This window comes from Neofelis nebulosa, chromosome 2 (assembly GCF_028018385.1).
Source record: "Neofelis nebulosa isolate mNeoNeb1 chromosome 2, mNeoNeb1.pri, whole genome shotgun sequence".
NCBI lineage: Eukaryota > Metazoa > Chordata > Mammalia > Carnivora > Felidae > Neofelis > Neofelis nebulosa.
Genome location: NC_080783.1, coordinates 70,807,355 through 70,834,295, shown reverse-complemented (window position 1 = coordinate 70,834,295; position 26,941 = coordinate 70,807,355). Strand labels below are relative to the sequence as shown.

The 26,941-nt window shown below is 36.5% G+C and overlaps 1 protein-coding gene across 7 annotated transcripts in view; it reads left to right on the top strand.

The window, feature by feature from the left end:
* The window catches only part of SLC4A10 (solute carrier family 4 member 10), a 298,500-nt gene that overhangs the window by 222,420 nt on the left and 49,139 nt on the right, over positions 1 to 26,941 (top strand). The gene's annotated exons all lie outside the window — the stretch shown is intronic.

The following is a 26,941-nucleotide window of genomic DNA, read 5'->3' as shown; positions in this document are numbered from 1 at the left end:
CCAATAAAAGCAAATAGCAAGGGTGTTGTGAACAGGATCCAGAAGCAGATGAAGGAGGTGTCAGGGACACTCAGGAAGCAGGCAAATGGGAAGAATAGTTTGATCAGAATGAAGGATAACATGGATACGTGCCCTTTTGTTTCTCTTTAGAGAACAGTGTCACCCAATTTGGATCTCCTTGCTGGGATGTATGTTCTCTGTTTGAATCTTCAAACCTATTACATGCCAGGCACTATGCTAGGTACTAGGGATGTATAATTATCTCTGCCTGGATTTTCACACTTATTACATGCCAAGCGCTATGCTATAGACATGAATAATACATTCTGGCCTCAGTGAACTTCCAGTTTAATAGGGGATACAGACAAACAGGCAACACAATGAAAGGAGTGCTATGTTAAGAGATCGGTGCAGAATGCAATGGTACCACATTAGAAGAATACCCAACCCAGATTTGGGGTTCATGGAAGACTTCTTGCAGGAAGTAACATAGAAGACCAGAACATCAGAAGTGCCTGGGTGGCTCAGTCAGTTAAGGGTCCAACTCTTGATCTCAGCTCAAGTCTGGATCTCAGAGTCATGAGCTCAAGCCCCGCATTGGGATCCATGCTGGATGTGGAGCCTACTTAGAAAAAAAAAAAAAAAAAAAAAAAGAAGATGACGAAGAAGAAGACCAAAATACCAGTATGAGTTAGGAAGGTGCTGAGGAAGGGGGCAGGAGAGTAGTCCAGATGGAAGGAATGGTGCAGGTCTGGACGTAAGAAATGCATGGATGCTTTGAAATATTTGTTGAAAGTCAAATAGATAGTGGTAAAACAAGAAGCTGGATCCAGGTTTTATGGTTTTGATGTAATTTTCAAATTACATCAGCACACTGATGAATACAAATAAGCTTCTCCTAAAGACAAAATATGGCCCAAGTAAAACAGGTAAAAGCAGAACTATTCCATGTGCAGTGGTGGGGAGGTGCCAGCTGTCCACCCACCCTTCCATTTGTTCCTGAACCTTCAGTGGCAGCATCAAAGTACCTCAGACTGAGGAATACCATTGAAAATCTCCAGGTGTAAAAAGGGAAAAGATCAGAGAAGCAAAGACTGTGCCCTGGATAATGGTCATAGCTTGAAGATAGAAGAATGGGAGCATGCAAGCAATAGGTAAAAAGTAAGAAGAATCAGAAAAAGAAAAAACAAACAAACATGGATGGTGTCAGGTTGTAAAAGGCATGGGACAAAGCTGGGTCAAGAAGTCTTTAGAGGACAGTGGTGTAGAGATCAAACAGGATGAGGGAGAGAGATCATTGTTAACGTAAGAAACAGCACTGGGTGGGGAGGGGGGCAGGACTACAAGCTAGTTTGCAAAAAATGAAGATGAGAGTAGGCGGTAAAGAAAGGGAGAAAGTATGCAGAGGCCGATTTGGTCAAAGAAAGTGAAAAACAGTGCCTGCTGGAGAGGGCAGCGAGATCCTGAGAATGGTAATTTGTGACAGAAAAGAGCTATGTGTGTTTGAAAATGAAGACAGAGAGGCAGAGGAAAGAGAGAGATTAGAGATGATGGTAAGGGAGTAGGTAAACATGGGATTTCAACCTCCCCAAAAGTGATGAGATCAAGACAAATTGTGGGGTTCAGTAAGACAAATGCTCAGAGGATAATTTGAAAGCAAAAATAGCTTTGTTTGCCCACGATTCCTGCTTTTCATGGCAGTCAGGAGGAGAGTTGCATGGGTCCTGACTTTCTTAATGTTTCCATCTCCGCTTTTCTAAAAAAGGATCCCCACGAGTTTAGGTTCAAGTGATGCTTTATCACAGTGTGCACATCTAAAACCTAATTATGTGAAGACTGAGCAGAAATGTGTGCTAATCACTGGTTTCCATTGCCCATGTGCCCTTCTCAGCCATAATAAGGAAGGCAGCAGAGATGGAAAGATGGGTTCATCCTGCTGGGTGGTGAGGTGAAATGGTTGGAGACTGGTGGTCTCCCTGGGAAATGTGCCGACCAGACATCTTTACTGAACCATCTTCACTTTGATGTTCACACCATGATTCCCTGGCTCTCAGTACCACTCACAGTGTGTGCATGAATCTGATCAGGTATTGCTATTACCTGGTCTTGGAGAAGCAAAACAAATATTTCGCCATGTGTATGATGAATATATTTATTAGTGTACTTTCGGTCATGTGCATTTAAAAAAGGTAAAGAAAAGTATTGCTAACAATAATGGCTAATGCACAGTGTAATATCATGCTTGTGCCCAAAGCATTTTCTGTTTCGTGAGCTCCATATGATACTTGTGGTTTTCTTGTTCTTGCCACCATGACCTTTTCACACTAATCAGTCTGTAAGTGTCATCATGCTCATGGTCACCTAAAATTTTCTCCTGATGTTTGCCGGCCTCATGCTTTCACAGTTTTTATAAGAAAAATTTTTCAAAAAATGTCATAGCTAGGATGCAGCATATCTGAGATTGCAATCTTTGCAAAATTAATATGCCCATGCTCTCACATAATTGGTTTAGGTGTAAGATATTGAAAAAGGCATCATATTTAGGGTGTGTGTTTCAGATACTCTTTTTTTTTTTTTTTTTAATTTTTTTTTTCAACGTTTTTTATTTATTTTTGGGACAGAGAGAGACAGAGCATGAACGGGGGAGGGGCAGAGAGAGAGGGAGACACAGAATCGGAAGCAGGCTCCAGGCTCCGAGCCATCGGCCCAGAGCCTGACGCGGGGCTCGAACTCACGGACCGCGAGATCGTGACCTGGCTGAAGTCGGACGCTTAACCGACTGCGCCACCCAGGCGCCCCTCAGATACTCTTTATACTTGGGCCTCCTGTATTCAGATTTTCCTAAACCCATAATTTTACCAATGAAATAACAAAATGTCTTTGACTTTTTAAAGACTTTCCTAGTTCCTTTGGCATCCTAACCTTATAATGTGGTAATATGTAGACCTTATATTTGAAGCTATAAGTTTCTTTTCATTGTGCCAAGAGCAAGTGTCAAGATAATCAATTTAGTTTCAAGAATATATACATTATACCAGATGATCAAGCTGAATATGTCAAGTTAGCAATAAGTAATGAGTTTGTGGGAATAACTTTTTCTAGGTTGCTTTGATTTTAAGAAACAGCAAAAATAGAATAAAGCATTCTGCTATGTAAGATGAAATATTCCTTCAACATATAGTAATAATCTAAAGCTTTCAAAGATGGCTAGCTAAAGAAAGATTGGGGTGATATGAATTCTTTGCAGTTGGTTGGGTCAAAGCAGAGACCAGGGTCTGTTACTTTAGTTTTCAATATACTAGCAGACTAGAGTTAAATAATATCAACAATTACCAAGCCATTAGGAAGACTGATTTTACTATTAGGTTCTTGAAAGGTTTTTTTTTTGTTTGTTTGGTTTTGTTTTTTGTTTTTTGTTTTTTTTCCCTATCTTTGTTGTTTTTATCCAACTCTCAGCCCTCCACATAACCCAGGGCTGTTCTGGATAAATGTTATTTATTGACCGACCTTATACTCATAGAAGGGTATTATTTTTCTCATCTCCTCAACTAGAGTTGAGCCTCTTTTAAGATAGAAAACATGTAATAATTGTATCCCTCCAGTCTCAGCATAATACTGTAACTATAGTAAGTGATACTTAATACATATTGATTAACTGAATGTGTTGTAAAATAATTGATGTCACCTGGCCAAGCTTGTTTGGCAAGCAAAGACAAGTGTACTCTTTTACAGTATCTTTAACCTGACTCTTAAAAATTTCAACAGGAAGTTTTGAATAAACTTGAGACGTTACGAGAGTCTTAATGTACTTAAATATGTACAAATCTGGATCCATAAAACTAGTTCTGACTGAAGATTTAGACAGGGTGCCAATATGATGTAGAAGTCGTCTGGAAGAATGAGAGGCAGGATTGCAAACTATAGCAGAGATTCAAAAGTTGCTCTGAGATTCAGGGGAAAAGAAGATGAAAGGGTAGTTCTCATAGCTCAATGACCTTATAGTACTCACTCATCAAAAAATAAAGAATAAAACTCAGATTTAGAGAAACCCCTGTGTTTCAACTTTTTAAATCAGATTTTTACTACCTATACACTTGAAAAATTTATCCAGATTTCTTGCAAAATAAATTTGTAATTATATTCTATGTATTTATTTGTGTAATGTATGTGTAGCTCCACCAGGTTAATCTCTGTAATGCTACGTCCATGACTATTAGACACCCCTTTGAGCCCATTGTCCTAGCAAAGTGCTTGGCACGTGCATAAAATGAGCATGTTCATATTTTTACATTTCTGGAAATGCCCCTTACAACTGACATTAAGCAAGTAGATTATCTGCCATTTTAGAATCTAATAAATATAATAGTAGGCACTCAATAAATGATTATTCAATAAATACACTTCTGGCAACCCATCTCATTCTTGATTTTTAATCCAAACCCTTGATATCTTTGCTTTCCCTTTTGCTCTGAATTAAATTCTTATTTCAATGATAAAGTCTTATTTCCAATAGCAATAATATCCAATATAACTTTATTATTTGCCTGTTTTATCCTCATTGTTCCTAATGGATTATGAGCCTATGTGTACAAGATTAGAATCTCTTCATCTTTCTACCTCTAGAGGCCAAGGGGGTTGGTAGATATGAGTAAACCTTTCTTAACTGTCTTGCAATAATGTTACTTCTCAGATGCACCTTTAGCTACTATTTTCCTTCTCTGTAACTATAGATTTACAGACATTATATAGAATTATCTTTCATGCTTTGTTGTTAAATAGCTATGAAAGGGCAGAAATTTACATAAGCATCCAAGATTAGAGGGAGAGTGATAAGCAAAAATTGGTGGTTTCTTCTCTAAGATGCATTGCATGGCCACAATTCATCATTTCACTTTGTTGAGATATGATGACCATTCTCAGAAGGTTTACAGTCTTTGAAGTACTGACCTCATTTCTCTTCACTTCCTGAATTGACCTAGATTTAAGGGTATATTCTGAAATATTTAAAGTGGAATATAATGATGTTTCAATTTATATTAAAATATCTCAGCACAGACACTGTGGTAATATGTGTATGTAGGTTAACTTATAGCCATAGGTAGCTGGTATTTCAGTCAGGAGTCCAAACTCCAGGAGTAGTCAGCTAACATTAAAGCAGAGAGGCTAAATGCCAGAAAAGGTTATCACAAGCCTCAGTCAACACTAAGGCTTTGCTGAATATCGGAAATAGATTTTCATTGGTGAAAGTACTGACTTGTTAATCAGTGTAAGGAACTGTACTGGTAAGATTAAAAGTAATCATTTTGAACTAAATTAAAATGAAAACAGCTTATAAAAATTTGTGGGATGCAATAAAAGCAGTGCTTAGATGGAGATTTATAGCATTGAATGCATAGGTTAAAAAAGAAATTAAGCTTCAACCTTAGAAAACTAGAAAAAGAAAAGCAAATTAATTTAAAAATTAGCAAAAGAAAAGAAATAATAAAAAAGCAGAAAGCAATGAAATTAAAAATGGGAAATCACACTGGGTGTTGTAAGGAAACCAATTTGACAATAAATTTCATATTAAAAAAATAAAATAAACATTAAATTTTTTTTTAAAAAAAGGGAAATCAACAGAGAAAAAAAATCAGAGGACCAAAGTCTTGTTCTTTGAAAAGATCAATAAAATTGATAAGCCTCTCATCAGGGTAACTAAGAAAAAAAAAAAGAGTATACAAATCGCTAATATCAGAAATGAAAACAGGGACATCACTGAAGATGCCATGGGAACTAAAAAGAATATAAAGTAATACTATGAACATCTATATGCCCACAAATTTGATAATCTAGATAAAATGGACCAATTCCTTGAAAGAGAAAATCTGCCAAAACTCACACAAGAAATAGATAATCTAAATAGGCCTGTATCTATTAAGGGAATTGAATCAATAATTAATAACCTTCCAAAAAAGAAAGCACCAGGCTCGTTGAATTCTACCAAACACTTAAAGGAACTATTATACCAATTTTCTACAATCTCTTTCAGAGGATAGAAACCATGAGAATATTCCCTAACTCATTCTATAAGGCTAGCTTACCCTAATATCAACACCAGACAAAGATATAAGAAAAGGAAACTACAGACCAATAGCTCTTATGACCAAATATGCAAAAATCCTCATAAAATACTAGCAAATCAACTCCAACAATGTTTAAAAAATTACACACCACAACCAAGTGGGATTTATTTCAAGTATGCAAGGCTGGTTCAACATTCCAAAATCAATTAATACAAGGCATTCCATCAATAGGCTAAAGATGATAAATTACATGATCATATCAATAAAAGCACTAAAAGCATTTGACAAAATCCAACACCGATTCATGATAAAACTCTCAGTAAATTAGGAATAGAGGGGAACTTCCTCAACATGATAAATAATACAGAAAAACCTTAAGGTAACATACTTCATGGTGAGAAACTAGGAAGTTTTCCCCCTGAGATCAGGAATATGTTAAGAATGTCCCTCTCACCACTCCTTTTCAACATCATACTGGAAGTTCTGGCAAAAGTAATAAGACAAGAAAATGAAAGGTATACAGATTGAAAAGAAAGAAAGAAAGCTGTCTTTGTTTATAAATGACATGATTGTTTATATAGAAAATCTGGAAGAATCGACAAAACACTCCTAGAGGCAATAAGTGATTATAGCAAGGCTTCAGAACACAAGGTTGATGTACAAAAGTCAATCACTTTCCTATATACTAACAAGGAGCAAATGGAATTTAAAATTAAAAACACAATACCATTTACATTAGCACTCCAAAAAAATAGTTAGATATAAATCTAACACAATTTGTACAACATTTATATGAGGAAAACAACAAAACTGATGAAACAAATAAAAGAAAAACTAAATAAATGGAGAGATAGTACATGATCATTGACAGGAAAACTCAATATTGTCAAGGTGTCATTTCTTCCCAATTTGATCTATAGATGCAACACAATCCCAAGTAGAACCCCAGAAAGTTACTCTATGGACATCAACAAACTGATTCTAGAGTTTATATGGAAAGGCAAAAGACTCAGAATAGCCAACACAGTAATGAAGGGGAACAAAGTTGGAGGATATGGCACTACCTGACTTCAACATTTACTATAAAGCTAAGTAATCCAGACAGTTGTGAGGTATTGACAAAAGAATGGACAAATAGACCAATGGAACAGAATAGAGAGCCCAGAAATATACCCCCATAAATATAGTCAACTAATCTTTGACAAAGAAGCAAAAACAAATACAATGGAGCAAAGCTAGTCTTTCAACTAATGGTGCTGGAACAGCTAAAAATCCACATGCAAAAAAAAAAAAAAGATGAATCTAGACACAGACTGTATACTCTTCACAAAAATTAACTCAAAATGGATCATATCCCTAAATGTAAAATGCAAAATTATAAAAATCGTAGAATATAATGTAGGAGAAAATCTAGATGGCCTTGGGTTTAGCTATGACTAAAGCTATGACTCTTCACATACAACACCAAAGGTATGATTCATGAAAGAAAAAATTAAAGATGGACCTTATTAAAATTAAAATTTTCTGCTTGGCGAAAGATAATGTCAAGAGATTGAAAAGACAAGCCACAGACTGGGAGAATATATTTGCAAAAGACATGTCTAGTAAAGACCTGTTATCTAAAACCTACAAAGAACTTGTAAAACTTAACATTAATAAAACAGGATTTTTAGGACAGTAAAACTACTCTGTATGATACCATAATGGTGGATACATCTTATTGTAAATGTCTCCAATCCCATGGAATGTCCAACACCAAGAGTGAATCCTAACGTGAACTGTAGACTTTCAATCATAATGGTATGTTAATTTGGTTAATCAATTACAGCAAATGTTCCACTCTGGTTGATAACGGGGGAAGTGATAAATGCATTCAGGTAGGGGGTATATGGTATATATATCTTCTGCTCAATATTGCTGCGAACCTAATACTCTAAAAATAAAGTCTTTTTAAAAGTTAAATCTGTCAAGTGAATCATATAGCCTCAACTCCTGGAGATGGCACATGAGGCTTAATTCCTAACTGATTCACTGTCCAGCCATTTTTGGTACCTGATGACAGGCTAAAACAGTACCAGTATCCTGCTTATGGAATATTTCACCTGCTGGGCACATTGCCATGAATTCTTTATGAGATGAGTATAATGCCAGTGTTGGCACTTTGTATGTGATTTGATAATTTTACTCAGGGTATCTGCCATTCCTTTTGGGATGGAAAATTATTCTTGTTCATGTAAAAGGTTGCTACGTTATTTATTCATTCATGTCACTTTTGCTGGATATTTTAAGTGTAACTGCTATGTTCTTTATAGTATTAGTCACGCTGAATGAATGCTTAGAGACGTTGCTAATAACTTGTTTGGGAGGAAGAAACACTTCCCTTTAACTATTGAAATTAATATGCTAATTGCTCTGAACACTATTCCTTACTAGATATTTATAAAACTAACCAAATTCAGTTAGCTTAGCCTATTTTTTTATAAATGAATTTCTTGATGATATAAGGTGTTCAGCTTATGCACTTCACATTTATTTTTCAACAAATGGGAAAACGTCAAGTGAAGAAGTATGTATATACAACTCTGGAAAGGAAGGCGTTCACTTCGTAAAAACATTCTATGGTTACAGTTCTCAGTAGCAGGCAGAACGGTATACCACCCCAAACCCTATCTTTATAAACAATCTCTTGGCAAGCCTGTTTGCATAGTATGTGAAGGGTAGCAAACTATGTTGTGTAGTGAACACTCATTGCTAGTCTCTGTGAGGTTGTGTCCAGGCCAGTTCTGTTGCTTCTATTTACTGCAATGTTGCTCATGTCTTCATTACATAGGTACCTGGTCTGTTAGAACTTGCTCTAAAGATGATTTGTAGGAGTCCAGTTTTATTTATTCTAAGTTTTTAAAGTGTTGATATCTAAAAGAATAAAGCACCCTACACATATTTTTTTTTTTAATTCTAAAATCAAGTTGTTGGAGGATAAGGAAGATGGTCCTACTCACTCTGAAATCATATTACTGGATGTTATGGGCTGAATTGTGTTTCCTCAAAATTTGTATGTGGAAGCCAGGAACTCAGAATGTGGCTACATTTGGAGACAGGGCTTTTAAAAAGAAGTGATGTACGGGGTGCCTAGGTGGCTCGGTCACTTAAGCATCCAACTTCTGCTCAGGTCATGATCTCACGGTTCGTGGGTTTGAGCCCCGCCTCGGGCTTGGGGCTGACAGCTCAGAGCCTGGAGCCTGCTTCACATTCTGTCACCCTCTCTTTCTCTGTCACCAGCCCCCCCACCCCCACCCCCACCCCGGCTTGCATTCTGTCTCTGTCTCTCAAAAATGAATAAACATTAAAAAAATTTTTTTAAAGTGATTTAGGTTAAGTGAGGTCATGTGGGTGAGTCCTAATGAAATTTGACTGGTGTCCTTATAAGAGAAAAATTTGGACACATGGAGACACTGGGATGTACTTACACAGCAAAAAGATCCTGCGAAGACACAGCAAGAGGGCAGCCATCTGCACAAAGAGAGAGGCCTCAGAGGAAACCAACCCTGCTGGCATTGGATCTTGGATTCCCAGCCTCCAGAACTGTGAGAGAATAACTTTCTGATGTTTAAGCCCCCCAGTCTGTGGTATTTTCGTACGGCAGCTCTAGCAAACTAACATACTGGGTAGATGCTTATAGTTTAGTCCTATTTGTGTTAGGAGTTGTAAGAGGAAGCTCTCTCAAGTCTCTCCTCCTGCCAATGGCATCCCCGTCCTTTCAACTGTGTAGACTGAAAAAAAAAGTGCTTTATTCTTGACTCTCCTTCTCACACACCTAGATTTCTCAGCAAATCAAATGGCTTTGTATAGAATCTGAACACCCTTTACCACTTTCTCTACCTCCATAATCTCTTGTGTAAATTATTACAGTTGTCCTCCAACTAGTGCTCCTGATTTTACGCTTGGTCTCTCATAGACTGTTCTCTATGAAGCTGCTGGGATTATTCTCTTAAGATGTAAGTCACCTCATGTCACTCTGCACCTCAAAGCCTCCTGATAGTTTGCCATTATCTTGAAGCTGTTGTGTGATCTGTTCTCTCTCATCTCCTACTTCTTCACCGCTCTGCTCCAGTCACCCTGATATGCTTGCCCTTCCTGAAACACACTGGTCATGTTTCTGCCTCTCCATCTGCATACTTGGTCTTCCTTTTGCCTGAATGCCCTTCTCCAGATATCTATGTGGCTTGTTCCTTTACTTTCTTCAAAATTTGCTACTTGAGGACTTTCTATCTAAAATTTCAATGTCCTCCTCTCTCTCCCTTTCTTATCTAAAATATTATATAATTGACTTATATTTTTAAATGTAAGATTTATTGAGGTATCATTTACATACAGTAAAATATACCCCCTTTTAAGTAATCCTTAAACGAGTCTTGACAAATGAATAGCACCATAGTTGAAATATAGAGCATTTCCCAAAATGTTTCCTTACGCCCCTTGGCAGTGAATCCCTCACCCAACCCACATCTTCTGACAATCACTGATAAGACTTCTGTCTCCAAAGTTTTGCCTTTTCTAGAATTTCATATAAATAGAATTATAGAGTATGGAGCCTTTTGTGTCTAGCTTTTTTTCATTTATTTTAAATAATGTTGAGATTTACTCATTTTGTTGCATGCATCAATTTATTCCTTTTTTTTTTTTAATTGGGTAGTACTCCACTGTATGATCGTACCACAAATTGTCTATCCAATCACAAATTGATTGTCATTTGGGTTGTTTCTGCTTTGGGGCTATATTGCTTCACCTGCAGGACTTTATTTGGGCTATGTTTTCATTTTCTCTTGGGTAAATACCTAGAATCAGGATTGCTGGGATTTATGAAAGGGTGTATCTTAACTCTGTAAGAAACTGCCAAGGTGGTTGTACCATTTTTCATTCTCACCAGCAATGTATGAGAGTTCCCATTGATCTACATCCTCACCAACATGGAGTTTTGTGCTTATTTAGAGTGGTACCTTTGCCTGTCAATCTAATTTATTGTCTGTTCCATTCCTAGAGTAAATGGTCCATGAGGGGAGGGAATTTAGTCTGTTTTGATCCCTGCTTTTCCGATGTCTGAATCAGTTCCTGGCACAAAGTAGATACTCAATATTTGTTGCATAAATGAGTAAGTGTAGAATGAATATTACCTCTTTTGAGGGCTAAAAAAAACTTGAAACAAGAAAAAAAACCCAAAAGCAGAGGCTCAGAAGGGTTTATGGCTGACCCAAGTGGAAGAACTGGGGCTAAAACCTTAGCCATCTAACATCTAGTTGAACCCTGTTGATGCTGTACTACATTATAGGCCACTGGTTTGCCAAAGTAATTTTTATGATTAATATTTAGAATATATAAGCATTTGGATAAATTTGTATTGTATTTAGGTCTTTTTATATTACCTTCAAGCAGTTTTTAATTTCTAGCAGGAGTAAAAAAATATAAAAATAGAGGGATAAGAAACGTAAATATTTGAGTAATGGAGGTAAAATGGATTCTTATTTTAGAGCTTATTAGAACATAAAGTACTTATTTCTATTACCCATAAATAGGCATTTGACAAGGAGGGAAAAAAAATCTTGGCTAGAGATGAGTTTTACTACATCGTGTTGAAGCCCTACATCAGCTTGTTATTTTTAAGAAGCTTGATAACAACTTGGCTTAAAAGTTTGGGGATAGAAATCTGCACCAATATCTTGTTTTGTGGCCTTAGGTAAGCCCCTGAGAGCAGCCTTCTAGAGACAATGTTTTAACTCTCAAAAATGCATAGGAAGTATATTTTAAATACATAGGAAATAAGAGATCTGGAAGGATGCCTATCAAACCTACAATATCTGGGATAAAGGAGATAAGATTATGAGAAAGAAAGCCTTGTTTTCTCTGCATATTTCCAAGTGTTCAACTGGAGTCTGGGAAATTCATCCTATGGCAAGTTATAGGATTAGCTAATTAGGGCCAGGTGGTGCTCATCAAATCAGTTCCCCATAACCAAATTGACTTCCCATTTCAGGAAAAGAGCAACCTATAAAGGTAGAATAGAGCAAAACTTTTAAGGTATAATAAGTAGATTTTCCATTTTCGTCACACATTCTCTTCTCATTCCTTCAGTGCCCATTCGTCTTCTCTGTACTGTGTTAGTGCTGGTAGTATGAAAATAAGCAAGATGTGGTCTCCACTCTCAAGGAGCTCAGTGATTATCAAGAAGAGCCTACAGATGCCCTTTGTACATTGTGCTGCACATCAAGTATTTGTTGAACCAATGAATGAGAAGGGAGCTAGAGGCAATGCATACTCAAATAATTGCAGCTTAGTGCAGTATTTATACTAGATATGTGTATAAAATCCTGGAGGAAGAAGTAACAAACTACTCTGGGAAATTGGGAAATATTCATAGAACAAATATTCATGGAAGAAACCCTTGAGTTTATTATATATGGCATGTCTATGTTTTTCTCTTTCTTTGTTGTAAGTTCCACATGAGCATGTCATAATTAAAGTCAAGGGCCCTGAGGTAGACAGAATGGACTCCTGGGACCAGTTGGCATGGATCCTGAAGTGTTGTAATAAGTTTTATATGGTAAAAACTTGGGGATGATGACAAAGCTCTGGGAAGAATTATGTGATAATAGATTAGAAGGTGATAATATAAAGTAGAGAAAGGATCAATAACCTAGGTGTGAAATGTTTAACTTCTGACTATTGACTCAGACAATGGTAATGGGAAGAAAGTGAATAAAGTGGATGGGGGGAGGGGGAGGGGAAGGAAGCAAATCCAAATTGGCAGGACTTTATTCATTCACTCAACAAAAACATTATGAAATACTTTCTAATTTATATGAAGTATAACAAAACTTTGCATACATAACTTCACCTCACAATAACCTGTAGAATAAGTATTAACCCTGCTTTACAGATGATCAATATGAGGCTTCAACAGACTAATAATAAAATATAATATTTGCCCAATATCATATAGCCAATAAATGGTAAATGAGAGTCAAATTCAAATCTACCCAGTTTTAAAGCCCACGGACTTTCTCCTACAATATATTAAAATAATGATAATAGTAAAGGATTATTATTATTATTACAACTCCTAAAAGGCAAGGACTGTCATATATTTCTATGTATTTCCCCATAGCACTTAGCAAAGTACTCAGCACAAAATAATTTTAAACCATTAACTGAATGAGTGAATAAGCAACATTGCCTGCTATGTGCTAGACATTGGGATGTAAAAATGACAGCATAGATGGGGTCTCTGCTCTTATGTAGCATATTATCTATTGAAAAAGTTAGACATTAAACATTACACAAATAAGTGCTTAATTACAGCTGACGTAAATGCTAACACATAAAGGTGCAGAATGTCATGAGAGTGAGAAATACTTCCAAAGTTATGTACTTAGAGGCCAAGGAGAGGATGTTGCTATTTGAGTGGAAATGAAATTCAGATGAGAAAAAGTTTAAGAATTTAATGGAGAGAGTATTTACATTTTTAGCATTAGCTAGTAGTCGTGGTGTTTTAGGGAGTTATTCTGCATATTTTTGAAAAGCTATTTTTTTCATGATATAGCTGTAAGTTTAAATGACTTCCTAGAGAGATAAGTATAAGCACTTAGACAATCTCTTCTAAGAACAAATTCCAAAATGTGGAAATAAATGTTCAGAAAAGACTTATCACTGTGTTATTTAAATAGTCATCTTAATGGAAACAGATTAAATGGCTAGTAATAATGAATAAGTAAACTATGTCACATCCACTAAAAATTATAATTATGAAGAGTAATGTAGCAATGTGGAAAATGCTTTCATTATAGTGTTATATAAAAAAGATTAAAGACATTGTATGCTTATAAATATGTTGAAAATATACGTAAGAAGAACTAAAAGAAATATGTTAAAAAAAAAACTACCGTAACTAGTGGAAATAATATGAGAGACTTCTTTTTCATTTTTTATTCTGTAAATATTCTGTAGTGTGATTTTATTATTTTTGTAAGTCAAAATACTTTTTGAAAAAGAAAAAAGAACAGGCATAAAAATGTGTTTGACTTCTGCAGATAGATCATAGTTTCTCTGATTTTATGCCTTAAATCAATGCTTAACTTACTATATAGCACACTGGGGGCTAATTTAGTCAATAAAGAGACTTCAAAAAAATGAATCACAAACCATTATTGTTCAGCACACACAGGAAGGTACTAATAATAACTACAAAGGCAAAGGGAGAGCATCTGCAACCTAGAAACTAAAATTAGTAATAATGTTGAAGGGAGTTCTACCAAATTATGTTTTCCAGAAGACAGCCACAGGCTCTTCTCATGTAAGGAAGACTGATCACCTCCATTAGCCCTGAAACAAAAGCAAAGACTTCTGGATGAGGGCATTTAATTATAATGTTTATCTAATCACTCTGTAGCCATTTATATAAATAAGATGGCATAGAGCACATGCTTTGTTTTGGGCAGAGTAAGTAGAGGATGTGTTTGGTGAAGAGTATATTTTAAGCCAAACAATCTAATACCACCAGTCAATTATTGGCATTTTATAACCGGTGTTTTTAAAAATGTAAAAAAGTGCAGATACCGTCATTCTCTTGCCTTTGGATTGTTGAACATCCCAGTCTATGAGCTGGTCGTAGTGACAATTGTACAACAATAACAGTGATGATACCTCATACCTAGTTAAGATTTGCTTATGCTGGACCCTCTTCTAGCTGCTTTTACCTAAATTAACTCATTTTACCTTCATAATACCCCCATGTGGTTGCTATCCTTATCCCCACTTTAAGAAGACAACATAGAGGTTAAGCAACTTGTCTGACGTCACTCAACTAAATGCATGGAATTGAATGAAACAGGAATTCTGGCTGGAGAATCCAAAGTCCAGTGTCCTAGGCACCCGTCCATTTACGCACCTGAAGAATTTTTTTTTTCATTAATACTTCCATCTATGGCCAGAGTTACTAAAAATTATTTGGGATGAAATTAACAACAGAGCTTATTCCAAACTCATATTTCATCTCTTCACATTTGCTGTCTCTAGTTTTCTTTTCTTTCTTTTTCTTTTCTTTTGGGAATTTTGAATTAGAATTATTTGGACTAAGTTCATTAGTACAGGTGAATAACAGGAAAGTGAGATTTTTCTCATTTTATCTTGATTTATTTATCCAAAATATCTGCTTTTGAAATTTAAGAGCATAAAATCTTAGTTTCCAGAGCCTTCTTTGAACTCTTAAGGGTTCATACAGATAGCTTTTTTAGACTTCCTATACCAGCGTGCAGCCTCTGAGAACGGACTGCTGAGATTTCAAACATGAGAGGTGCAGGCACGGGAAAGAACAATGGAATGGAGTAATACATCATGCCACTGTCCTCACTAACACAGTCTACTCACTTTGGAAAACAGAGACCATAACCCTGAGGGAATGGTGCACAGGGCAAGCATACTGAATGGAGGTGTGATACCAGCCGAGTGGCCAGGTTTCGATGAGGCCATGAGAAATAGGAATCCTTCTATAAAGTTGGACCAAAGGAAGTGATGATAGTGTAGCTGCCATGATATGAAGGCAGAGCTGCAGGGTGTTTGGGGGGGAATATCTTAAAGAAGCATTGTCTTCAAAGGGGAAACTGAGAAGATCATACAGTGTGGTATAGATTACTTCATTTATTCTGCAGCCATCTCACTTTCTTGGCTGTGCTGATGGAAATGGCACAAAGTTAGCAGCTGGAGGAAGCATACTGTAGCTAAAAGAGCAGAGGTCAGTCAAGCGGACCTGGATTCAAATCTGATCAGTATGGCCTTGAATAAGTTACCACTCCATTTCCTCCATCTACAAAATGTAGAAATCAAACTATTAAAGTAGGAAACAAAGTGTCTCCTGCCATGCAAGTGTAGCTATATGCATACCATATCTACATGCATCATAATATACGGTACCTGGAGAAAGCATATCCGTGTATGTATACACACACATTTATACATAGATGTATCCACTCACCTGTTGTAGTGCTACCTTTCTCCCTTGTTAGGTTACTTCTGCAAGAAACTTGCCGTGTATTCTTTATTTTCCAGTTTGGTTTCCTTTTATCATATATAAATTTACTTTCACCAAATTTTCAGAGTATTCAGATCATTTCCTATTAAACTATATGGTGTTGGACCCTTTTGTTCTCTTGAGGTAAATTAGCAGAATGACCAACATGGAGAATTCTAATTGTTAGCTACCTAAAAAGTAGAACGTTTGCCACAAATTCAGACAATATAATACTAATTTACTTTAACAAGAAAGAGACTATTGCTCCTAATGAATATTAAGAGTTTTCTTTTCAGCAGCATTACTATGCCATAGTCATCTATGTTGTTATTTGAATTTATGACAAGGCTTGGTAAGGATTTGAGGCAATTCTTCTGCATGTTCAGATGAAACCTGAATCATAGCTTATATATTACCTAGGCAAATATAATTAACCTCTGTAGCAGATTAAATACTTTTTTAAAAAAATGATTCTAAAAAGAAGACTTTAGGGCACATATGTCTGTTTCTAAATCCAGGTACATGTTCACATGGCCCTAAGTTAGGGATCCCTGATCAGTGGTTTGGATACCACCTATCAGGAAGACCTTGAAGTTTTACCTGGCAGATCTCTGAGTAGCTCTCCAGGCCATTGACTTCCTTACTCCCACATGCTTAGTTAGCTGGGAATCCCATAGGAGATTGGGGAACGGGGCAGGGAAAAGGCAGGTAGTATTTTTGTTCCTCCCTCAATGCCTTCCCTTTACTTTGTTCTCAGAACCATTTCCAGAGAGCCAAACAATTTCAGGAATATGAAATATATCTCTTTCCTCACAAGTTTGGAGCCCCTAGACCTAACCATTTAAAAAGTTTATTTTTTTACATTTTTTTCAAGTTCTAAAAATTTATGCAGAGAAAAAAGACTTGCAGATACCTGTCCTTTTTACAAAATTTCTTACCATACTTATATAATAAGAGTTTTTAGAAAAATGAAGTTGTTGGTACCTATTTGTTTTCTAAGTATAACTGTGGGCATAGTTATAATTATGTTAATTTATGGATTAATGCTATACCTTGTCATCCCCTAACCTACCTGGTCTTTCTTGAAATAGTAAAATATATATCCTTGGGGCCAATATCCATGGTTCCAGAATATCCTTAGCCATCTGGCTCTGGTACAGAATAAATTTCGACTGGAAATAAGACAATGGTAAGTAAAAGAAGCTCCCTTTGCCCACCACGCCTTTCAATGGACTGGCTCCATTTTTTTTTAATGTTTATCTTTGAATGAGAGTGAGTGGGGGAGGGGCAGAAAGAGAGAGGGAGACACAGAATCCACAGCAGGCTCCAAGCTCTAAGCTGTCAGCACAGAGCCTGACACAGGGCTCAAACTCATGAACTGTGAGATCATGACCTGAGCCAAAGTCAGAGACTTAACCAACTGAGCCATCCAGGTGCCCTAGGGCTAGCTCCATTTGTAGAAGAAGTACAGACCAGAAATCCTGTGCCCTATTAGATCCTTTCCTTGGTAGCAGCCTGCAGAACTTTAGTTTCTCATTTTTATTTTTTAAATGTTTATGTATTTATTTTGAGAGAGAGAGAGAGAGGATGAGAGAGAATCCCAAACAGGCTGTTAGCACAGAGCTCTACCTGGGGCTCAGTTTCACAAACTGAACCATGAGATCATGACCAGAGCCAAAACGAAGAGTTGGATGCTTAATCAACTAAGCCACCAAGGCACCACTAATTTCTCACTTTTAAATAATGGCAAAGGTACCTGTCCTTCTAGTCATAGGAGTGATTTGTAGGTTTAATATTATATCAACATAGAAAACTTATATAATGATAACTACTTTGTATTGAGTACTAAATTCTAGGAATAGTGCTGGCAGCTTTACATATATTATGGTACATCTTTCAAGCCTCAACACAACCCTGCACAATTTTTATAACTAGATTTGATGTGTGATGAGTTCATAGAAACCCAAAGAGGTTGTGTGATTTTCTGAGGTCAAATATGTTGAAAGGGATGAGTCAAGATCCAATTCAGTATTTCCAAATGGAGGCTTTAATTTTCTTTCTACTCAGAACTAAGGCAACAACATTATTTACTGTTCTTAAGAATGATAGGTGGCGTTAAGAAAAGGAGAAGAAAAAATACTAACTAATCTGTGCTTTCAGCAAAGCTGGCAAATCGCCCTTATAAAATCAACGCTTATATTTTAGAACAGACCACCTGGAAACCCCTGGGCTGTTGATGGACCTGAAGTTGCTTCCATATCTTGGCTATTGTAAATCATGCTGCAGTAAACACAGGGGTGCATACATCTTTTCAGTTTAGTGTTTTTGTTCTCTTTGGGTAAATACCTACTAGTGGAATTACTGGATTGAGTTATTTCTATTTTTAAATTTTTAATTGAAGTATAATTAACATACAGTATTATATTAGTTTTAGGTATACAATATGATTCAGCAGTTCTATACATTTCTCAGTGCTCGTCCTGATAAGTGTATTCTTCATCCCCATTTATCTATTTCACCCATCCCCCACCCACCTCCCACTTTGGCAACCACCAGTTTGTTCTCTTTATTCAAGAGTCTGTTTTGTTGTTGTTGTTCTCTTTTGTTTGTTTGTTTTGTTTCTTAATTCCCAACATGAGTGAAATCATATGGCATTTGTCTTTGTCTGACTTAGCACTATATCCTTGTTATTGTAAATAATATCCTTGTCCATCCTTGTTATTGTAAATGGCAAGATCTCATTCTTTTTTATGAATGAATATCCCATTGTGTGTATGTTCCACATCTTTATCCATTCATCTATTGATGGGCATTTAGGTTGCTTCTATATATTGTTCACACTGGAGCCAAGTAGTATGCAATAATTTCATTTCCTTCTCTATGGCTCTAGTATCATGACTCCTAGGCCATTAATACAATGTTCTGAATACATACTTCCAGAATGATGGCATAAGGATCTCTGAACACCCTCTCTGTGGTGAAATAACCATACCTGTGAACAACATTTTGAAAAGCAATAATGGGGGTGCCAGGGTGTCTCAGTCAGTTGAGGTCTGACTTTTGATTTTGGCTTAGGTCATGATCCCAGGATTATAGGATCAAGCCCCACGTTGGGCTCCATGCTGAGCCCTCTCTCTCCCTCTGCTCCTCTCCCCCCTTGTGTGCCCTCTCTGTCTCTCTAAAATAAAATTAAAAAAATAATGGAAAGTCTGTGGAAATTGTCTTAAGAGCATACAGCAAATAAAGAAACATTTATTTATTTTTAAATATTTATTCATTTTTTAAAAATTTTTTCTTTATTATTGAGAGACAGAGATACATAGAGCATGAGCAGGCGAGGGGCAGAGAGAGAGGGAGACACAGAATCTGAAGTAAGCTCCAGGCTCTGAGCTGTCAGCACAAAGCCTGATGTGGGGCTCGAACTCACAAACTGAGTTCATGAGCTCAGCTGAAGTCAGTGGCTTAACCAACTGAGCCACCCAGGAGCCCCCTATTCATTTTTAGAGAGACAAAGACAGAGTGCGAGTCGGGGAGGGACAGAGAGAGAGTGAGACACAGAGTCTGAAGCAGGCTCTAGGCTCTGAACTGTCAGCACAGAGCCTGACATGGGGCTTGAAACCACAAACCATGAGATCACAATCTGGACCGAAGTCACTTAACCACCTGAGATACACAGGCACCCCAATAAAGAAACATGAATTAAAGAAAATCTATTAAATCTTGGTAAGAACATCAAGTCTTCAGCACTGAGACACAACCTCATTTCTCCTTTCTCTGATCCTGGCTCAGTATGACAGAGGCTTCACTCTAGGCAAGTTTAGCCAAGAACATAGGGTTCCTTCTCCTCCTAGCTCCCAGAGGAGGACAGTGGTATCTTCTCAAGAAGAATACGTTGCCAGAATTTATTATTCCACCCCCACTTCTGCATGTGTTATGGAAGCTAAATGCTAAGTCTGTGCATCTAGGAGTTTAGGACTCCTTTCATTCACCCAGACCCCACCCAAAGGGTGGAGGTTCTACCTCAGACATAGACTCTGACTGCTGCCCCTGCCTAGCTCCCTGTTCCTAAAGCAAAGGAACCAGTCATTAAAAAGCATACCGTTGTCCTTGCATCCAGCTCTGGAGTCAAATCTCAGAGATTTTACCCAAGGGGAGCCCCAAAATTCTCTCCAAAGAGATTGGTTTTCTTTGAAGCGGAGCCTAAACATGCTCTCAAAAATAATAGAAGTTTTGGTGGAAAGCAGTTAAGACGTGGTAGGTAGCTGTATGAGAGATACAGACTGAACAATAGGCTAGCTAGTGTACCAGAGAGAACCAGGGGATGAGACAGTTAAGAAGAGCCCTTCCAGGATCAGAAAAACTTCAAACAATGACCTCAACGGCAGAGGAGCTACAATTTAATAGGATCAGATCACCAGGGCAATTTATGCCAAGGTTATTGTCAAAACAATACAGCAATTAGCCAGCAATTAATGGAGCCCAATAGCTGGATGTATGTGGCAAGCCCTACAACAACCACAAAAACAATAAATATACAGTATAGTGAAGAATCAAAACCAGCAATGTTCTTAACATCGTGGTCAAATGAATTCTCCTTTTTAACATTTCATGAGCTGCTCAAAATCATTCCATGTTTTAGTTTCTTCCTCTTTGGAATATGCTTTTCTTGTAAAACCTTGTATCTTTCTTGGAATTGCTGACTGCCTTCTTTTTCTCCTGCCTTCTGTGCTTCAATGTCTTCAATCTTTTCCAAGAATTCAGTAATTCTATTGGCTCTTTATTAAAATTTTAAGTATACAGTACAGCAGATGTTACATAGCAGATCTCTAAACATTTTCATATTACTTGACTAAAACTCTGTATCCATTGAACAATTCCCCATTTTCCCCTCCTCCACCCCTAAAAACCACTATTCTACTTTGTTTCTATAAGTTTCACTACTTTAGGTACCTCAAATAACTGGAATCATGAGGTATTTGTTCTACTCTGACTGGCTAATAAGCCACTTAGCACATTTTTTTCAGTGTTTATCCATGTTGTAGCATATGACAGGATTTCCTTCTTTTTTCAATGGCTGAATAATATTCCATTATGTGTGTATACCACATTTTATGTATCTATTCATCTGTAGATGGACATTTAGATTATTTCTACCTCTATTATGAACAATGCTGCAATGAATATGGGAATGCAAATATATCTTCATTATCCTGATCCTGGCCTCAACGCTTTTGTATAAATACTCAGAAATGGGGTTGCTGGATTATATGGTAGTTCTATTTTTAATTTTTTGAGGAACCTACATACTATTTTCTGTAGTGGCTGCACAATTTACATTCCTGACAGCAGTGCACAAGGGTTCCAATTTCCCCACCAACACCTGTTCTTCCCTCTTGTTTTGTTGATTTTGTTTATCATGGTCATCCTAACAGGTGTGAGGTGATACTTCATTGTAGTTTTGATTTGCATTTCCCTGATGATTAGTGATGTTGAATATTTTTTTTTATGTAGCTGTTGGCCATTCATAGGTTTTCTTTGAAGAAATGTCTATTCAAGTCTTTTGCCCATTTTTAATCAGGTTATTTTATTGCAATTGAGTTATAGGAACTCTTTATATATTTTGGATATTAACACCTCATCAAATACAGTTTGTAAACATTTTCTCCCATTCCATAGTTTGTTCTTTCTGTTGTTTCCTTTGCTATGTAGAAGCTTTTTAGGTTGATATAGTCCACTGAATATTTTTGGTTTTGTTGCCTGTGATTTTGGTGTTACATTCAAGAAATCATTGCTAATGCCAAAGTCATAAAGCTTTCCCCCTGTTTTCTTCTACAAATTTTATAGTCTCAGGTCTTATTTTTAAGTCTTTCTCTATTTTGAATTGGTTTTTATATAAAGTGTATGATAAAGGTCCAGTTTCATTCTTTTGTATGTGGATATCCAGTTTTCCCAGCACCATTTTTTGAAGAGACTATCCTTTCCCCATTTGTAGTTTTGCCATCCTTACTGAAGATCTTTTGCCTGCATAAATGAGGATTTACTTCTAGGGTCTCTATTCAGTTCTGTTGGTCTATATATCTGTCTTCATGCCAGTATCATACTGTTTGATTATTCTAGCTTTGTAATGTGTTTTGAAATGAGGAAGTGTAAGACTTCCAACTTTATTCTTTTTTTCTCAAGATTGTTTTACCTGTTCAGGGTCCTTTGTGGTTCCATTTGAATTTTAGGATTATATTTTTATATTTCTTCAAAAAATGCCATTAGTATTTTGATAGGGATTTTATTGAATTTGTAGATCACTGAGTAGGTAATATGGACATCTGAACAACATTAAGTCTTCTGATCTATGAATACATGGATAGATTTTTATGATTAGATAGACATGATTTCATTCATGTCTTTAATTTCTTTCAGCAGTGTTTTGTAGTTTTAAGTGCAGATCTTCATGCTTTTAGTTACATATTTTCCTAAGTATTCTTTTTGAAGCTGTTGTAAGTACAATTGTTTTCTTCATTTTCTTTATGGATTGTTAGTTTATAGAAACTCAACTGAATTTTTTATGTTGACTTTTTATCCTGCAATATTGCTTAATTCATTTATTACTTCTTTGACGAGTGTTTTTATCATGAAAGGATGTTGAGTTTGTCAAGTGCCTTTTATGCATTTAATAAGATGATCATATGATTTTTATATTTTATTCTATTAATGTGGTATATCATACTGATGAATGTCTCTATGTTGAACCACCCTTGCAATCCAAGGATAAATTTCACTTGCTCATGATGTATGATCCTTTTAATGTACTGTTGAATTTGGTTTGCTGGTATTTTATTGGGGATTTTTGCTTAAATCTACATCAGAGATATGGCCTTACAGTTTTCTTATCTTATAGAATGTTTTCCTGGCATTGGTATCAGGGTAATGCTGACCTCATAAAACGAACTTAGAAGTGCTCCTTCTTTGCCAGCTTTGTGAAAGAGTTTGAAAAGGATTAACATCACTTCTTCTCTAAATGTTTGGTAGAATTCACCGGTGAAGCCATCTGGTCATGGGCTTTTCTTTGTTGGGAGATTTTTTATTACTGAATCAGTCTCCTTACGAGTTATAGGTCTGTTCAAAATTTCTATTTCTCCATGATTCTGTTTTGGTAGATTGCCTGCTTCTAGGAATTTGTCCATTTCTTCTAGGTTATCCAATTTGTTGACATATAATTGCTCATAGTAATCTCTTAATAGCTTTTAATTTCAGAGCCATCAGTTGTAATGCCTTCTCCTTCATTTCCAGTCTTGAGTCTTCTCTATTTTTTGCCTTAGTCTAGCTAAAAATCTGTCACTTTCATTGATCTTTTCATAACACAAACTCTGTTTCATTGATTTTTTCTATTGTTTTTCTAATCCCTTTCATTTATTTCTGCTCTGATTGTTATTATTTCCTTTCCTCTGCTAACTTTAGGCTTAGTCTGTTCTTCTTTTTCTAGTTCCTTGTGATGTAAAGTTAGGTTGTTTGAGATTTGTCCTCATTTTTAATGTAGGCATTTACTGCTATAAACTTCCTTCTCAATACTGCTTTTGCTGCATACCATAAGTTTCATTATATTGTATTTTCATTTTCATTTGTATCAAGATATTTCCTAACTTTTCTTTTGATATCTTCTTTGATTCATTCATTGTTCAAGAGTGTGTTGTTTCATTTCCATGTATTTGTGAATTTTCTGGTTTTCTTTCTCTTACTGTTTTCTGGTTTTATTACATTGTGGTTGGAAAATATATTTAGTATGATTTCAGTCTTTTTAAATTTGTTAGGCGTAGCTTTGTGACATAACATGTGATCTGTTCTGGAGCATATTTTGTATGTACTTGAGAAAACTGTATTCTGCTGCTGTTGGCTGAAATATTCTATATATGCTGTTAGGTTCATTTGGTCTATAGTGTTGTTTAAGTCTTCTGTTTCCTTATTTCTCTTCTGTCAGGATGCTATGCATTGTTTAAAATTTTTTTTTTTCAACATTTTTTATTTATTTTTGGGACAGAGAGAGACAGAGCATGAACGGGGGAGGGGCAGAGAGAGAGGGAGACACAGAATCAGAAACAGGCTCCAGGCTCCGAGCCATCAGCCCAGAGCCTGACGCGGGGCTCGAACTCACGGACTGCGAGATCGTGACCTGGCTGAAGTCGGACGCTTAACCGACTGCGCCACCCAGGCGCCCCGCTATGCATTGTTTAAAGTGAGGTGTTGAGAACTTAAGAAAAAAACAAATGAGCAAAGGGGAAACAAGAGAGAGAGAGAGAGAGAGAGACCAAGAAGCAGATTCTTAACTATAGAGAACACACTGATGGTTACCAGAGGGGAGGTGGATGGGAGGATGGGTAAAATAGGTGATTTTTTAGTCTTTTGTTCTTTAACTTTTAGATCAGGATTAAAAGTGATTTGGGGGGCACATGGGTGGCTCAGTCAGTTGGGTGTTGGACTTAGGCTCAGGTCATGATCTCATGGCTCGTGGGTTCAAGACTTGTGTTAGGCTCCTCACTTAATGTGGAGCCTGCTTGGGATTCTCTCTCCTTCTCCCTCTCCTTGCACCCCTCCTCCTCTCTCTCTCACTGTCTCTCTCGAAATAAAGTTTAAAAAGCGATTTTTGACACACCTCCATTACAGTAATCTTTTGTGTCTGTATACTTTCATATACTTATGTGTTGCTTTTCAGGGTCTGTTTGCTTCACACTGAAGAATTTCCTTCAGCATTTTTGCAAAGTAGGTCTAGTGGTGATGAACTCCCTCAGCTTTCCCCCATCCCACTCCCCTGCCCCCAGTTCTGGAACGTTTTTATTTCTCCTTCATTTCTGAAGAACAGTTTTGCCAGACATAGCATTCTTGGTTGATAGATTCCCTTTCAGCACTTTGACTATATCATCCTACTCCCTTCTACAAAGTTCTTGCTGAAAAATCCACTGAAAGTCTTATGGAGGTTCTCTTACACGTGAATTGCTTTTCTCTTGCTGCTTTCTGAATTCTATCTCTTTGACTTTTGACAGTTTAATTATAATGTGTCTCAGTGTGGATTTCTTTGAATTCACTGTGATTGAAGTTCTATGGGCTTCTTAAATCTGGATGTCAGTTTCCCTTCAGATTTGGAAAGCTTTCTTTAAGTAAGCTTTTTGTTCCTTATTCTCTTTCTTTTTCTTCTGGGACTTCCATAATGTATATATTGGTCTGCTTAATAGTATTTCATATAATTCTTAGGCTTTCTTCATTTTGTTTTTCATTCTGTTTTTTTCTGACTAGAAAATTTCAAATGGCTTATCTTTGAGTTCACTGAGTCTTCTGCTGGATTGAGCTTAATGTTGAATTGCTCTAGATAATTTTTCAGTCTAGTCATCATATTTTTTAGCTCCAAAATTTCTGTTTGGTTCTTTTTAGTATTTTCTATCTCTTTGCAGATATTCTCATTTTGTTTGTGCATTGTTTTCTTGAGTTCATGGAGAGTCCTTATCATGGTTATTTTAATTCTATGACAGGTAATTCATATTCCTTTATTTCTTTAAGATGAGTTTTTACAGATTCATTTTTTCTTTTCTTTAGGCCTATTTCATGTGTCTCATTACTTTGTGATGGGATTGGCACATTTGAAATAACAGCCATATCTCCTCCTCCTTATGGACTGGCTTTGTACAGCAGAAGACCTTACTAATCAGCTTGACTAAAGATTCTGGGAAACTCTAACCTTTTTTTGTTGGGGGGGGGGAAATAGAACTTTTCTGGAGAAGGGAAGTATTAGTGTATAGTTGTAGAGGGAGGATATCTGGAATCAAGTGTATGGTCAGACTCTCAATTAGTTTCAACATCTTCAGCTTTACCTCTTACTGTACTTCTTTGCTTAGTATGAGCCCTTCTCTTAGTCCAGACTTTCTTTGGGATTCTCCTGAGCAAGACTTTATTGCAGTTGGAAACCAAGATTTAGAGTATTTGAGTGGTCTTCCCATGGCCATGCAACCAGCAAAGAATAGAGCTTTATGTACAGCCAGCCTATGCCTGGGACTTAGTAACCTATAGTTTTAAATAAATTGCATTAATGTATGTCTACTACTACATCTCAGGCTCCTTTGTTTCCCTTTTGCTATAGCTCTCCCTCTGCTACCATGGGGGTCACTGCAGCTGCCCATAGTAGCCAATGCTTCTATATCCCAGTCCCTTAAAACCTTTGTCACCAATTTTCTCACTGGAACACTTTACCCTCTTAGAGGTCCAACCCCAAGTGAGCCCAGCTGAGGAATCTTCTAATCTTCCTTAGTGAGAGCAGGAAGCATGCTTTTTGTGTGTCAAGTAGAGTCTCTTGCAATAATAAATAGACACCTGATATTCTTTGAAGAATAAGTGAACGAATAAGTGTCTGAAGTAGAAGACATAAGAGAGACTATTGTCTAATTAGGCAGAGGGATTTACCAAGTAGAATATAAGATATTTTCTACAGAAATAATGTTAGTAATGGTAGTCAGGTTCTACAGTTTGATTAATACCACTAATACAGCAGTCCAAATAACTTTTAAGTTATGCAATATATATATATGGGTTAATCTGGGAGTCCAACCACCATTTTTGTAAAATGCTTCTGTAAGAAACTGTTTTCTGAAGGACAAATAGTCAGCTTATGAATGAATTTTTGGAAACAATTTGTAAATTGAAACTAACATCTGATACCATTAATCTGTTGGTAATTTTTGCTTGTGTCTTCTTCTGATTTATTTATAAAGTTATAAAGAATCGTGAAGTCAAAAACTGTTTTCTATTACATAATAACAGTACTATGCCCAAATCTTGCATTTTCCCT